We start from the raw sequence: 14897 nt of genomic DNA, 5'->3' as shown, positions 1-14897 counted from the left end.
TTCTGCACCCCCATCGGTAAGTGGTCTGATTCTACACTATGCTCCCTTCTGATACTTCTAATTTGTTATTTTGTCATTGGCCCCATTATTACGTAATCGGTTACTGAACTGTCTGTCTCGCCGATGGAATTATAATCTACTTCATCTCCTTCCATATTCTCGTCTAGAATATCTCATCCGTTCTCTTCCACTATTTCCAACAGTTTTATTCCTTCTGTGTCCTTTACTGCGTCTTTCGATTTTGTTGTTTCCTCTTTGTCTTCTCCCTCGCTTCAGAAGGAACCTACCTTTCGAAATTTCTTCTCTGGTAGTACTGATAAAAACAAGTAAACGGATTTTAATAAATATAGATTCAAGAACCATTAGTTTCAGAGTAACTTGCATAGTATTTAAAAGGATTTATGTAATACTTAAAAGGATAGTACGTAAAAGATTTTTAATTAAATCTTAAATCTTAAATCTTTTTAATTAAATCTTTTTTAATTAAATCTCGGTTATACGAATGTGTATTCTGTGAAAATCACTGTTCTTACATAATTTTTCCAAAATTTTTGCTATTTAATACATACATATATGGTACAATATTCAGTTGCAATTTTTACAAAATATTTAATTCCTAATAACAATAAAAATCGTAATGAAAAGGCCACTTTTTATTAAGAAAAGTAGTAAATAATATAATTAATATCTATGAAAATAATTAACTTCTATTTGAAATCTTTAGCCTTGCGAGTTTCTTTATATATTTAAGGATTTCTATTATAAATGAGTTGTATTCGATTCTGGCTATATTTGAAACCATTGTATATCTGTATTTGAAGCATCTAATGCATCCATGTCGGTAGAAGTTTGTTCATCATTGCTGTTAGTACTACATTCTGCTTCCTCTACTTCTTTCCTTTATTCTTCTTCTTCTTCTTCTTCTTCTTTTAATTCGTCAGTAGGTGTGTTATGTCCTGTAACTTTCCATATAATTTTTTCATCGTTTAAAATTTTGTGGCTTTGCTCATTTCTATCACTTTTAGTCCATTCTGCAAAATGGAAAATTCTCTATTTCGTAATCTGCATAGGAAGAGATACATCGATAAAAATCAATTTGATGAATATCTGAAATTTCCTCTCTATCATTATTCCTTTCGATCACTTCTTCTTCTATTTCCTCGGAATGAAGTTTCCTGCATGCTGTATGAAGATTTTCCGTTATCAATAAATGCATGCATCGTTGACGCTGGTGCAGATAATCACGATTTTCTTTGTCAGGCGGCGCTCGAATGCACGGTCTACTTCGTGGGCCAGCGTAGCGTCAACACCATCGCAATTTTTCAAATTTGATCCCAATTTATAGCAAAATTACAAAATCTATACGATTCCTGTCGAGTTCAATAAATTCCGCGGACTTCAAATAATACATTGATATCAAATAGTTTGGCAATATCAATTTGCATATCTGTAACTGTTAAGTAAAGCTGACGGGACTAGCTTTGGCCCTAATTCCGGAGTACTCTTTTCGATTTTTCTCAAAAAGCAGAGGTCTGACGAGAATTCTGACCATCACACGCAATTCTGTGAAATTTTTATATAAGAAACGTTCATAACGCGAATCAAAAAAATTTTTTAATTCCGGACAGGAAAAAAGGAATAGTCATGCATGTTCGTCGGAGAACGACAGCGCGCGTAAGGAACATGCACGACGAAAATAGTGTTAGGTTACGTTAAATTTTTGAAATGGATTTCCGAAAATCACACGTGTGTTATTGTTCAGGGAAAAAAGTTATTGATCACCTTTTGAAAGTACAGTGAATCCCCACAAAGAAATGCCAAGTAAAAATGAAGTACTGCCCGAAAAACATTCATATAAAACGAGATGGCGGTGTAAACAATGTTATAAACGCATTTCTTGAATAAATAGTAGAGAGTATGCCGCGAATAAAGCGAAAAAAGTAACAACATATTGTGATCGTTGTAAGGGCCAGCCGGCACTCTGTCTAACATGTTTTAAAAAATTGCACTGAAAAAGTAAATAATTATGTTAAGTTTATAATATTGAATTGTTATGTTTTTACTATTGAATGTCTGTTTATAATGTTGAGATAAAATAACATAAACCTATGTTGTGAAATTCAAGTGTGACCTAACGCGACGCGCGCCGCCTCATGGGATAGACTCGTATGACCCATCGATAATGTACGCCGGCGTCAACGTGTCAATATATATGTCGGAGATGAAAGAACACCGGAACCCCTCCTTGGATTCGCGGGAATACCGTAACGTTGTAACTTAGATTAAACAAATGCCGCTCCGATTGTTCGAGATTTATAATTATGAGCTTGGGCTCGAGGCGACAATCAGTCTCCGAACGTAGCCGCGGTCAAAGGGATGAACGTTTTATCTAACAAAGGCACAGAATAACTCTATACCTCTCCTTAAAAGAAATAGTCGTAGCGACACGTGGCAGTAAATACTTCAATGGTTTCTGTCCCGCGGCCCGCCACACGCAGATTTTGTCCTCCGGGTAAGATGATCGCCGGGTGTCGACATGCCTTTGCAGTGTATGTTTAGCTAACGTGAGGACCCGCTATAAATCTTAGGATTTAGTCAAGCGAAGTCCTTCAAATAGATTTTGTTGCAACTACGGGAAGATAGGAGAAACCTATCTTCCACGAACGATGCCGCCCGTCAACAACCTCCCCTCAAGGGTGGCCAGCATCTCTTTCAAAACGCCGATATGGAGATCGACCAATTAGCAACAGCGCTAATTTCCCTCACCTTTGGAACGAAAGCTTTCTTTGACGAATCCGAGGATCTCATGTCCTTAGACGCACCCATTATAGTTTTTCTCGACGGCATCATCGAGACGGGGAGAGTCACTCTCCCGTACGATCTCGACGACGATTCAAGTAACTCTCAGATACGTAGTGATTGCCCCATTAACATTGAGTACAACTTAGACGCTAAAGAAGAGTAGAGTTCGTCATCCCGTTGACCGTGGATTCGTTATTGAGCCTAGGATCATTGTCATTAGCTTCTCGAGTATATAATTATCGCGATTACTTGTCCAATTCCATCATAGTCATATTTGCACTAGTAAATATCTCCTCTATTGCATAATGATCACGTCTGGGGTCAATAGAGATTCGTTTCACGCCCTCATCCCTAACTCTAATCTTAACGCCAACCCGACATATATATAACAACAATCTCTTAATGTTAAATTATTTGCAAATAATACTACATTTATGTTTTCTGCGTCTTCAAACACCATCTTTTTAAGAAATTTTTTTTAATACAGTCGCTTCAATTTTTCGATTACACTCTGATCCATCGATTGTATTAGCGATGTTACCTTTGGTGGAAGAAACATTATGTTAAACATTTCATTTCTTAATGCATTTAATTCTAAAACGGAATGAAATGGTGCATTATCTAGTAAAAGTAGTACTTTTATGATACAACGGGTGGAGATAGCTCACGGGTGAGGTGAGGTTCTATTATCCGAAATATTCGGTTATCCAAAGTGCCTAGGTCCTGAATTATTAGGAGGAGACTAGATTTTGAAACGAGACGAATGAAATGGTAAAATGAAACGGTTGATGAATCCTTCCTTCATAAAACTTTATTTATGTCGTTTTTGCTTCAAACAGAAAGAATAACGTTCAAATAGTCAGTACACGATACAGTATATTATCCATAGCAAAATTGTTATATCAGACATTTTAGTTATCTGATGTATTCAGTACAACTTGAAACAACTGAAAATATCATTAATCGAATATACATATACAATTATTTATATTAATTTCTATCTTTTTATATCAAGATACATTTATATGCACCTTAATAACCGTTGTCGGGGGCTATTAAAATCTTCTTTCAGAATAAATTTCCTAATTCCTATCATATAAATTGCAACTTACTATTCCCAATTCATATCATGTAATTTTAATTTGACGATATCACTGTCGTTCAACATTTTCACATTCTTCACCAAGTCGGAAAAATTACTCCTTTGGAAATTCCATTCGTGCAAGGTGAAATATTCTACCGGTGTGAACAACTTATAGCCATGTTTGAAAAGTTTTATCATTCTGAAATATCACTTTTAATTATTATTATAGATGAGAACAGAAATAATTACAAAAAGATTGTTCTTCTTGTTCGAGAATCGACAGAATACTCACATTGGTAATCTTTGACATTGGATATTTATGACAAACGCAAAACATGCAGAATTATACTCAGAACGTCGCAAATATATCTAATAGCTACTCTTGGACAACCCGAGTACCATACCGTGTCGTTCAGTGACGTTTCTATGCTATATTTCACAATGGTATCTTTCCACTGACCCCATCTTGTCAATTGAAACATTTACATTTGTACAATCAATGGAATTACGCTTAAGGTAAAATTTAGTACTATCCGAGTATCTCAGGAAATATTATGCAATTTAAATAAATGTTACATTATATCACTATTTTTCTAAATTAACGTATTGAGAGTAAAAGTGGACTTTTGTATTCTACATTTGTTTGCGCTTTCATTGTACTTAAATAAACTGAAACTTTTAGAATACTTTAACAATCAAATTACATTGGTGGAAAAAATGCGTTACGCCTGCAATTTTCAACCGTAACTTCATTATCACGATATAGCGTAACATAGCATGCAACGAATCATTAAGGAGTATTGAATTATCAATGAAAAAGATTTATGAAAGTCAATGCAGAAATATTCTCTAACCAACCAGAACATGGTCCTTTCAGAGAGCCATCAATTATACTTGGTCGTATATATATTGGAATAAAAAAAAATATTAACAAATACACAAAATTAAAATGATCCGATTTAATTTCTATTACCTCTAATAAAAAAATGTATTCTTCCACTATTTTCTAATAATTTAAAAATTAAATATAATATTGGCAAAGAAAATACTAAAGTATAAAATATTAAATAAAAAGCCGCTAAAATTCGATCTTCATTATATCCCGACATACACCGACATATTGGCCGAGTGACCTGAACAGAAAACCAGATCTTCTGGACTTTGCAGTTACAAGGGGACTAAATACAAACAAACTAAAAATAACACCCAACCTCGAGCTCAGCTCCGATCATACACCCATAATAATTGAATACAGAAACAAACCAATACACTATAGCAAACCAGAAACACTATGCAATAAAACCACCAAATGGCAAACTTTCAAAGAAATAATAGAAAGCAAAATAAACTGCAACATCCCGTTGAAAACTCCTGAACACATAGAACAGGCAGTAGCAACATTGACAGCAACTATTCAAGAAGCAACAAGGACAACCACTACACCCGAATCAACCGGCAGACAAACAATAACAATTCCGCAAGAAATACTCGACAAAATTAGAGAAAAAAGAAAAGCGAAAGCAAAATGGCAAAAACACAGAACTCGAGAAAACAAAAAACACCTAAACAAACTTGCAAAGGAAATAAAGAACAAAATAAAAGAGCACAACAATAACGAATTCGCAAAGTTCATAGGGACACTCTCTACACACGAGAACTCCAACTACTCACTATGGAAAGCCACGAAAAAAATAAAGAAGCCAATAATACCCGTCCCAGCAATCAGAAAAGCAGATAACACATGGGCAAGAAGCAACGAAGAACAAGCTGAAGAATTCTCCAACCACCTCTGCAACACATTCACACCACACATTATCAACAACGGCAACCTCAAAAGTCATACGGAGGAGGATCCACAAACCACTATTACCACAACCGACAAGGAATACACCATACCTAAAACAACAGCACAAGAAATTAGAAACATAATCGATAAAACAAAAAACAACAAAGCACCAGGAATCGACCTAATCAATCAATGGTAAAATCTTGAAAAACCTTCCGACAAAAGCGATAAGACTAATGACAATAATATTCAATGCAATTCTAAGAATTCAATACTTCCCCAAACCATGGAAATTAGCATAGATCAAAATGTTACCTAAACCAGGCAAAGACCCACACCAAACTGCATCTTACAGACCAATATCACTGCTTCCAGTATTTTCCAAAATACTGGAAAAAATAATATATTACCGCATAAAAGCAATAATAGAGACAAAAAAACTAATACCGGATCACCAATTTGGTTTCAGAAACAAACACTCCACGATAGAGCAAATGCACAGGCTTATAAACGAAATAATAGTAGCACTAGAAAACAAGGAATACTGCACAGCCCTCTTTATGGACATGGAGAAAGCATTTGACAAAATTAACCATGAAAGTCTACTACAAACAATTAGGGAACAATTCCCGGAGCACCAATACACCACAATACACCAATTAATAAAATCCTACCTAAGCAGCAGAACCTTCGTAATAAAAATCAAGGACACACATTCTGAAGTTAAAGACATCAAGGCCGGGGTACCACAAGGAAGCGTCCTAGGCCCAATACGATACACGTTATACACAGCGAACGTACCAACAACTACCAATAGCACAGTACTGACATTCGCGGACGACACAGCTATACTAGTCAGGCATACGAACCCAGAAACGGCAGTCAAATTACTACAAAAACATATCATAAAAATAGAAAAGTGGCTACAAGAAAAACAAATGAAAGCAAACCCCAATAAATGCAACCATATTACATTCACGCTACGAAAAAAAGATACCACCAAACATCCTTCTGAACGGCACGCATATATCACAAATAAAGCATGTCAAATACCTAGAACTCCACTTAGATACACAACTCACATGGAAACTACGTATCAAATCAATAGTAGAAAAAATACAGAAAACAAGGAGACAAATGCATTTTCTAACAAGCCGAAAATCCAAATTAAGCATAGAAAATAAATTAAAAATATATAAAACGATCATAAAACCAATCTGGACGTACGGAATACCATTATGGGGGACGGCAGCAATGAGCCATATAAATAAAATAGAGGTAATACAGGCTAAAATCCTTAGAACAATAGTAAACGGACCTTGGTACGTCAGAAATGAAGACATACGGAGGGACCTGGGAATCCCAACGGTCAAGGAAGAAATTAGCAGATACTCAGAAAAATACAAATCAAGAATAGCAACACATCCAAACCGGCTAGCTGCGGAAACGTACAAAACCATAAACATGGACAGAAGACTAAAAAGGAAGCACCCAGCAGACCTTATAAAGGACATAACCTAGCAAACACGAGGATGGTACCCCGCTGGGGGTAGCCACCAACATGCTAATATAACTGTTAAAAAATTCCACCAAATGTCCAAATTGGACAAATTGTGAATTTCAATAAATAAATAAAAAAAAAAATTCGACAGCAATCTTTCCAACGGTTTCTGTCCCGTGGCTCGCTACACAAAGACTTTACCCTTCGAACAAGATGATTGCCAGATGTCGATACTTTCTCACCAAATATTTTCAGCCAGCCTGAGGATCCGTTATAAATCTTAGGATTTATTTAGCTAAGGTTATCCAAAGGGACAAATAGTCTTTGTCTCAACAGTCCCTACACATACTACCCACTACGGGAAGACACAGGAAATCTGCTGTTCCTCACATATGACGCTTCTCGCACGCAACTTTCTCTCAAGGGCGGTTAACATCCTTTTCCAACCTCCAGCTCAAAATGTAGCCAATTAACAGCGACGCCCATTTCCCTCACTTTCCGAACCAACACTTTCCTTAACGAATCCGATGATTCCGTATCCTTAGACACACCCAATCACAGTTTTCCTAAGCAGCAGCATGGTGACGAAAAGTGAGTCCGTCGTGAGTCGCTAGACGAATTGTGAGCCGCCTATTCGAATTGATCACTGGTAGTTGGCCGTGATAACGAATCCGAATTTCTCGACTTCTGGTGCAATCATCTCCCAACTTGAATCGCACCGCAAAGCGTATCGCACCGAGTTCGAACTTGTAACCGCGAACCAATAATTGTATCGCGTGTTCTACGCATAAGTGTATATCACGAACAAAGGCTAATAAATATTTATTGTTGAACAATATCGAGTAATTCTTCTACACCTATCACGCACATCACCTCACATCTATTAACGATATTCATGGCTTCATTTACTCTGATGCCAATATTTCCTTCCTTTTTCATTACAAATGCGAGCGCTAAATCATCTGCAAATACTATTGCTATTAATTTATTTATGTTACTTAATTTTCTAACAGCTCATCATAAACCATGTTCCACAATAACGATCCCAGCGCAATCCCTGCGGTACACCCACATATACCCAGCTTTCCACCATACGGTGCGCGTTGTTGACAATAATCCCCCTGTCTAATAAGTAGTTGCAAATTAATTTCTTTATTTTTAGGGGAAATTTCCTTTGATTTACTACCTCTATTATTTTTCCCCAGCTCAGCATGTATGTAATGAAATGTAGTTTACCAACAAGAGTCGCATAAGTCTAAATTCGTGGCACTTTGTTCATTTATTAAAATAATAATTCAAAGTTAACTAATTTATCAATTTAACAAACTAGTTTATGTAATTAATGTGAGTATTATTATCAGTACTCGTTACAATTAAAATGAAAGAATAAAACAAATGGCTATAATAAAATAGCTATGTTGTTAGCAACGTGCTACGTAATAAAATGAGTCAGCAAAATAAATAATAATTATTTAGAATAATTTAGTATCAACGTGTTATATATGTCTAAATTTGCGGCACTTTGTTCGATAGCTAAGATAATAATTCAACGTTTTCTAGTTTAACTAACTAATTTATATCATTGAAACGAGTACATTCAGAATTCGTTATTATTAAATATTAAATAGGTTAAATATTAAAATAAATAAAATAACTAATAAAATGTAATAAAGTATCTAAGTTGCTGGTAATATGTAACATATGTCTAAATTATTACGTTTGTTCGAATGTAAAGTACCTATAAATGAAAATACCCCAGAAAAGAGAAATTACTAATTGAATAATTTCTAGTAGTGTAAATATATATCTAAATTAATGGCATTTGTTTAGACGTTAACTGGTAGATAAAGCATCACTAATTAACAATTAATAAATAAATAATTACTGGTGACAATATTGCGATGATTGATTAACTAGTCACGTTGGTTATATTCGTATTCAATGCTTTCAATATAACTAGTGGCATTCTGTAACACCACGTGCTAGTTTTATATCTAGTTTCTAACTAGATATAACATTTACAATTAAACTTTCATACATCAATTAAGTGGTCACTTGATTTCTAAGTAGTCATCGCTGATCGCGGGTGAATGTAATGTCGATAAACAGTGTTTAGTTTACTAGACTTTCAATTTATTATAACAGTGCTACTACCATTCCATTCTGTATAGGTTAAGTTATGGAATATATCAATCTGTATTATTTTTCCATCCATTAAGTAATTATAAGTGTATATACAAATACTAGATAAATAAATAACATAGCAAAATAGTTTTTAAATTGTGTATATAATTAATTATTTATTAAATTATGTTATTATTCTTATATGTTATTTAGTTGAGTATTTTTGTCAGCTCACTGTATTCATCCACAAATAGCTAATCATATAACGTATTGTTCATGCAATTCAAATTATAAATTAATTAATTAATTAATAACCAATATATAAAAGATTACTAAATAAATAATTACAGTAGTTAATTAAATAGATGGACAAAACAGAATAGATAAAAGTAGATCACAGATAATTAATTTTCTTACTTGTTGGTTAAAATAGTTTTTATGAGCTATACCCTGTATCTAAGCCTTATAGAAAGTTTATATTCTGTTTCATTTGGTTGCCTAGCCTTTATTATGGAACCACAAAATGCTTGGAAGTGATTCCATATGTCACTGTCTGCTGTAACTAAGGTAATTATATTCTTGGTGTTTAAAGTATCACTGGCATGGTTTTCAAGAGCTGTACGTTGGGAGGCCCATCTTGGATATTTAAACAATGGGTGTTCAGCATCATCTAGCTCTTCTTTACAATACCAGCATTGGTTATTGTTTTCTTTATTTATTGTTATTCTGTATATGTTAAAGATACCATGTCTGGTAAGCATTTGCATTGTACAATGTTTAATAAGTTTTTTATTCTTTATAAAGATGGCTGCATTGTCTATCAATTTTCTTGTCTAATTATCTTTCTTATACAGGGTCCATTCCTTCCTCTGATCCTCTATTGCTGTTTCTTCCAATTATTCTATCTTTTACCTGAGTGACATTTGCACCTTATCAGTTATGTTTCCTACCGTCTTTAATGTGTGCCTTTTTTCACCTCATACACCTTTCCTTGCAGCTGTGCTTTAATGTATATTGACATGTTGCCATTATAAGCTATTGATGTCCATATTAGGGTCGATCTTTGTGCTTTTTTAAATATTTTTTTACTTTTAGTCATTTTTAGAACCTCAGCCCATACAGGAGAGGTTTATAGTATCACCAATTCCCAGACATTGTAGTACAATTTTCTAACGAGATTAGTGGGGCCATTTACGTTGGTAAGGAGTCCTCTCAGAACTCCGACTAATGCATCGGCTCTATCGCATACTGTTTCCAGGTACATAGTGTACTTATTGATGTTGTCAATTGCTACTCCCAAGTACTTAATAGTGTTATTTGTAGTAATTAGCATATTTATAATATTTACATTTATTATCTTAGGTATTCGCATACCAGTCAATAGAATAATCTCTGCTTTTTCTTTTGTAATTTGCAATCCAGCGTTATTAAAGTCATAATTTTGCTTATGTTTATGTTTATTTTATTTTTTATGGTTTCTTCTTTATTGAAATCCATTAGAATTGCTAAATCATCTGCAAAAGCTACAGTTTTAAAATTTTTTATAGTAGTAAATTTATTAAGAAGTCCAACGTACACTAAGTTCCATAATAACGGTCCTACTAGGGAACTTTGTGAGACTCCTATGTGGACATTACTTTCAAATTTTCTATTTATGCTTTTAATTATAATCTCCCTATCCTTCAGGTAATCATATAATAATGTCAACAAGTATCTTGGAAGTTTTCTTTGCCTGGTTTTGTTAATTAATGTATCCCATCAAAGGGCGTGCAAAGCATTTTTAATGTTGAGAGCCATCAGGATACACACTAAATTTTTCTTTTTTCAGAAATCTGCAAATTTGCTAACTTTTGTGATGGCATCGACCATGCTCCTGCATCTGTGAAAACCATATCGGTTTTTGTGATGTGGATCCTGTTCCAGTTATTTCTTAATAGAGGATTTAAAAGTATTCTCCCATACCTTGCTCATCACAGGTAGGATACTTATGGGGCAATAGAAAGTAGGAAGGAGAGGATCCTTTCCTGATTTTGCTAGCAATACTACTCTGGTAATTTTCCATTTTTTATGTATTTTATCTATTTTATATATAGTATTAATCATGCTTAGTATGTTGTGAGCTTCACGCTCAAAGAATAATTTAATTACTGTTCCAGGAACCCCATCCATGCCAGCCGTCTTTGTAGAATTTAATTGTCTGATGGCATTCGCTAACTCCTCCATTTGGACGGTGACACATACATTGTCGCTTGTTACTTCCTCGTATTTGCTATCCCATCTCCTTTCTTCGGCAGTTATGTTTATTTTTGTGGTGAAAAGTGTATCTATAATGCTATTAATTTTATTTGAGTTCGTTATCTGTTGGTTTCTTGTTTTTTAGTTTACTTATAATGCTTCTATAGGGTTTACCCCATGGATCCCATTTTAAGGTTGCAACGAATTCCTTCCATGCTTGCTTTTTGTTTTTCTGAATTAATATTTTCAGTTTCTTCTTTTTTTTTGCTTACATATCTTAGTAAGATCCTCTGCATTGCTGACTAAGATTAATACAGGTTCATTGGGCAACCCCTCTACTTTTATTCACTATTTCTCTAAGTGAGGCTATATCCTCATTCTACCAATAGTTTTCGTTCTTCTTACCCCTTGATGGGAAGACTTTTTTAATTTGACTTCACACGTTTTTTATATAATATTTTGGAGAACTTCTCCATGATTCGTCCTGTCAATTATAAAATTTATTATTAGATTGTTTTTTATTTCGTCAAATTTATTAGTAAACCTGTCCGAATCAAAGGCCTCTGACGAAAATTTATAATGACCTCAATTTCTGTTGATCGTCGTATTTTAAAATTCGTGTAATGCATAAAGGTGACCTGAAGTATTAAAAATTTGTGGGATGTTTGTTCTTTTATAAAGCCTAGTTAACCCTAGCTAAACCTAGCGAAGGTACTACCTCTTTTGTCGGTTTTATCTCTGCCCCGCGCTGCCGATTTTGCATTATAATCGGCAGTAATAATTATTTTTCTTTGTTTTTTATATATCTTTTTAATTAAACTTTCTAGTTTATTAATGTATTTGTAATAGCTATCTTTGTTGATGTTAGGGAACAATATCCACTCACACAGTAAAATTCTCCTATTCTTATTCCCACCATATCGTGTTCCTGAATTATGGTATCTTCACATGGGTATGCGCCATTAAATAACATAACCCATATGGATGCATCTCCTTTTGTGTCGTTGTATCAGTACGTCTGTTTTTTATTAAGTTCAGAGATGGTAACAATACTGCTCTAACTTCGCAAGCGTATTGGTACATTAAATCCTGCGCTAACTTGCAGCGATTTAAATTGATCTGCAAGATCTTTATCTTTTTAGTCTAATATTGCCCTCTTTCATCGCTCTTCTGTATATAATGCACGTCAATGACCCAGTGACGTGTATTTTATTTTTTGATTCTTGTGCACTGCACGTGGTGCAGTACGATTCGTTATTGCAATATGCCTTATTGTTGTCCCTAGCTCCACATTTCTTGCAGAGCTCCTTTCCTGGGCTGACTTATATGATTTGAAGTGTGTCCAATTTTATGGCACTTAAAACATCTACTGATTTTCGGCAAAATTGTTATATTTGTTATTGTTAATCCCGTTCTGATTTTTAGAGTGTTATAATCAGTAGGTACAGTTGATGTGGGGTAACAACTGTTGTGTTCCCCATAGAATTATTTGTAGTGTCTTGACGTCGATACAGTTCGTGTTACTTATGTCTAAATCTCGACAAATATCACTACTGAGCTCTTATTTGCTCGTCAGTGGATCAATGCCACCGTTTTTAGTTTCTCAAATATTTCACTCGTTGGTGCTTTAGCTTTTAATTCCTACGCCTGTCGTTTCCTTGAGAGCTTCCTTTGCTCCTATAAGTTCTCTATAGGCTTCGAGTCATTCTCTTCCTCTTTCGACCTCAACGAGTATTGCCTCCGGTCTATTGTGGATTCTTTGCTGATTTCTTGCTTCTCTAATGTTCCTTTTGGGTTGATGTTGATATTCGTTGATTTCTTTTCTTTTTAATCTTTTTGCATACGTCCGCGTATGCCAACTCTCCTTTCCTTGCTCTTTTCCTTAAATTCCTCCTCTTTGTTTTCTGCTGGGAAGGTCTGTATCCTTTCACTGAGTTGGTAGTGTTCTTTCCTTTTTGTATCAGTCTGTATTTTGTAGCTACTATGTTCTGTTTTAGGAGGCGACGTTTGGGTTACCACCAGCTTTCTATGAATAACCATTTCCTTGATCGATATAATCCTTGCTCCTCTTTTTTTATTTAATCTTTGGATCCACTCAGAAATGCCACTTGCATGTCCGTTATTTTTAGTGACTGGCTATTTCCTGATCTTTTTTGGATTATAAGTGGAATCTCGTATTTATTTTGTTTGTGTTTAAGATCACTTCGATTAGTGTATTAATTAACACATCCACCTCCAATTGTTTAATGGAGTATTCTATTTCTCTTTTTGATTCTCCTTTCTTCCTCACTATCCCTTTTCGTAAGATCTTTTATATTTTTCTGCCTCCTCGTAGCCGATAGATTAATGGTTCCTTAATTCTTTTTGTTTTTATCGCTATTAGGGTGCTATAATCAACTATGTTCGGAACATTTCAAAGGTATGTCGATATCCAATTCACTTTCATCAGTATATTTGTTTTAGTTAACTGGACTTCTCGCTAGGCTTCTTTCTGGAATAAAGGGATTGTCATCTTCCTTTGTTCCTTTTCTTAACAAGGTTAAATTCTTACTCTCCGATACTGTAATATCCGAAATGATCTCTTCCGTCTATAAATCTTTTTGTTCCCCCGTGTAGACGTGTCCCCAGTGTAGGAAGCTTTAAAGAAAAGTTGCATTCAGTGGTGAAAAAGAATTCATGCTGAATTGTAGCATATCTAAGAAGTCCTTAGACAAAACCTTATATTGTAATATGTTCTACATCAACATATATTTGAAATATTTTTAATAAATCTGAAGATACGGATATTAGTTATTGTTTCAACCGTTCGCGGAGAGACGCGATCGCGAGATAACGCGTCAACGAGAGTCGTAAATTCTCGTTACGATTAAACAATCGACGCCACGAACTGATTGATCCCCTATTTCTATTACGAGAATAGAGGTGGTTAGGTTTGAGTGCATACGAACAACTACACTGGATTTGTTAATAAAAGTTTAATAAAAAATAACGAATCAACAACTTCAGTCAACGATAAACAATTAAAAACGAAAATATAACAGTCAAGATTCGGTTAATGGTTTGTTTATAACGAGACCTGTCGCACTTCGCAGCTTGAGATAGACGTTAGGCGTTAGATTTGATTCAATGTGTAACGTTCGACGCGTCACAAGGAACTGTTCGTCTTTAGATGATTTCTTTGTCTCATTTTTAAGACGACCCCCACTATACACTTAGGTCACGCCACCGTTCGCGCCTATGATCACGTATGTCTGTTCTTGCGTGGAAAACGTAACGGACAAAATTCGACGTTTCGAGAGCTCGCTGCTTGGCGACAACTATGCGCTCGTCGATACATTGTATATGATCCGGCGGTCAGATAAGAC

General features: G+C 34.8%; 2 long non-coding RNA genes across 2 annotated transcripts; one reads left to right on the top strand and one right to left on the bottom strand.

Annotated features, from left to right (window-relative positions):
* The first annotated feature begins 8990 nt into the window (after window positions 1–8990).
* Window positions 8991–12854, top strand: LOC110120099. Its single transcript, XR_002308706.2, has 3 exons — window positions 8991–10555; window positions 11126–11347; window positions 11454–12854. It is a non-coding gene; the product is annotated as an uncharacterized LOC110120099 (long non-coding RNA).
* A 107-nt stretch (window positions 12855–12961) lies between these two features.
* Window positions 12962–14263, bottom strand: LOC125386661. The gene is made up of 2 exons (XR_007227010.1): window positions 14084–14263; window positions 12962–14023 (listed from the first exon to the last, which is right to left on the bottom strand). It is a non-coding gene; the product is annotated as an uncharacterized LOC125386661 (long non-coding RNA).
* Window positions 14264–14897: the final 634 nt, after the last annotated feature.

The sequence above is a fragment of the Bombus terrestris genome, chromosome 17, assembly GCF_910591885.1.
Source record: "Bombus terrestris chromosome 17, iyBomTerr1.2, whole genome shotgun sequence".
Classification (NCBI taxonomy): domain Eukaryota; kingdom Metazoa; phylum Arthropoda; class Insecta; order Hymenoptera; family Apidae; genus Bombus; species Bombus terrestris.
Note: the sequence above shows the minus strand (reverse complement) of the source record. Positions and strands in the feature narration are given on the sequence as shown.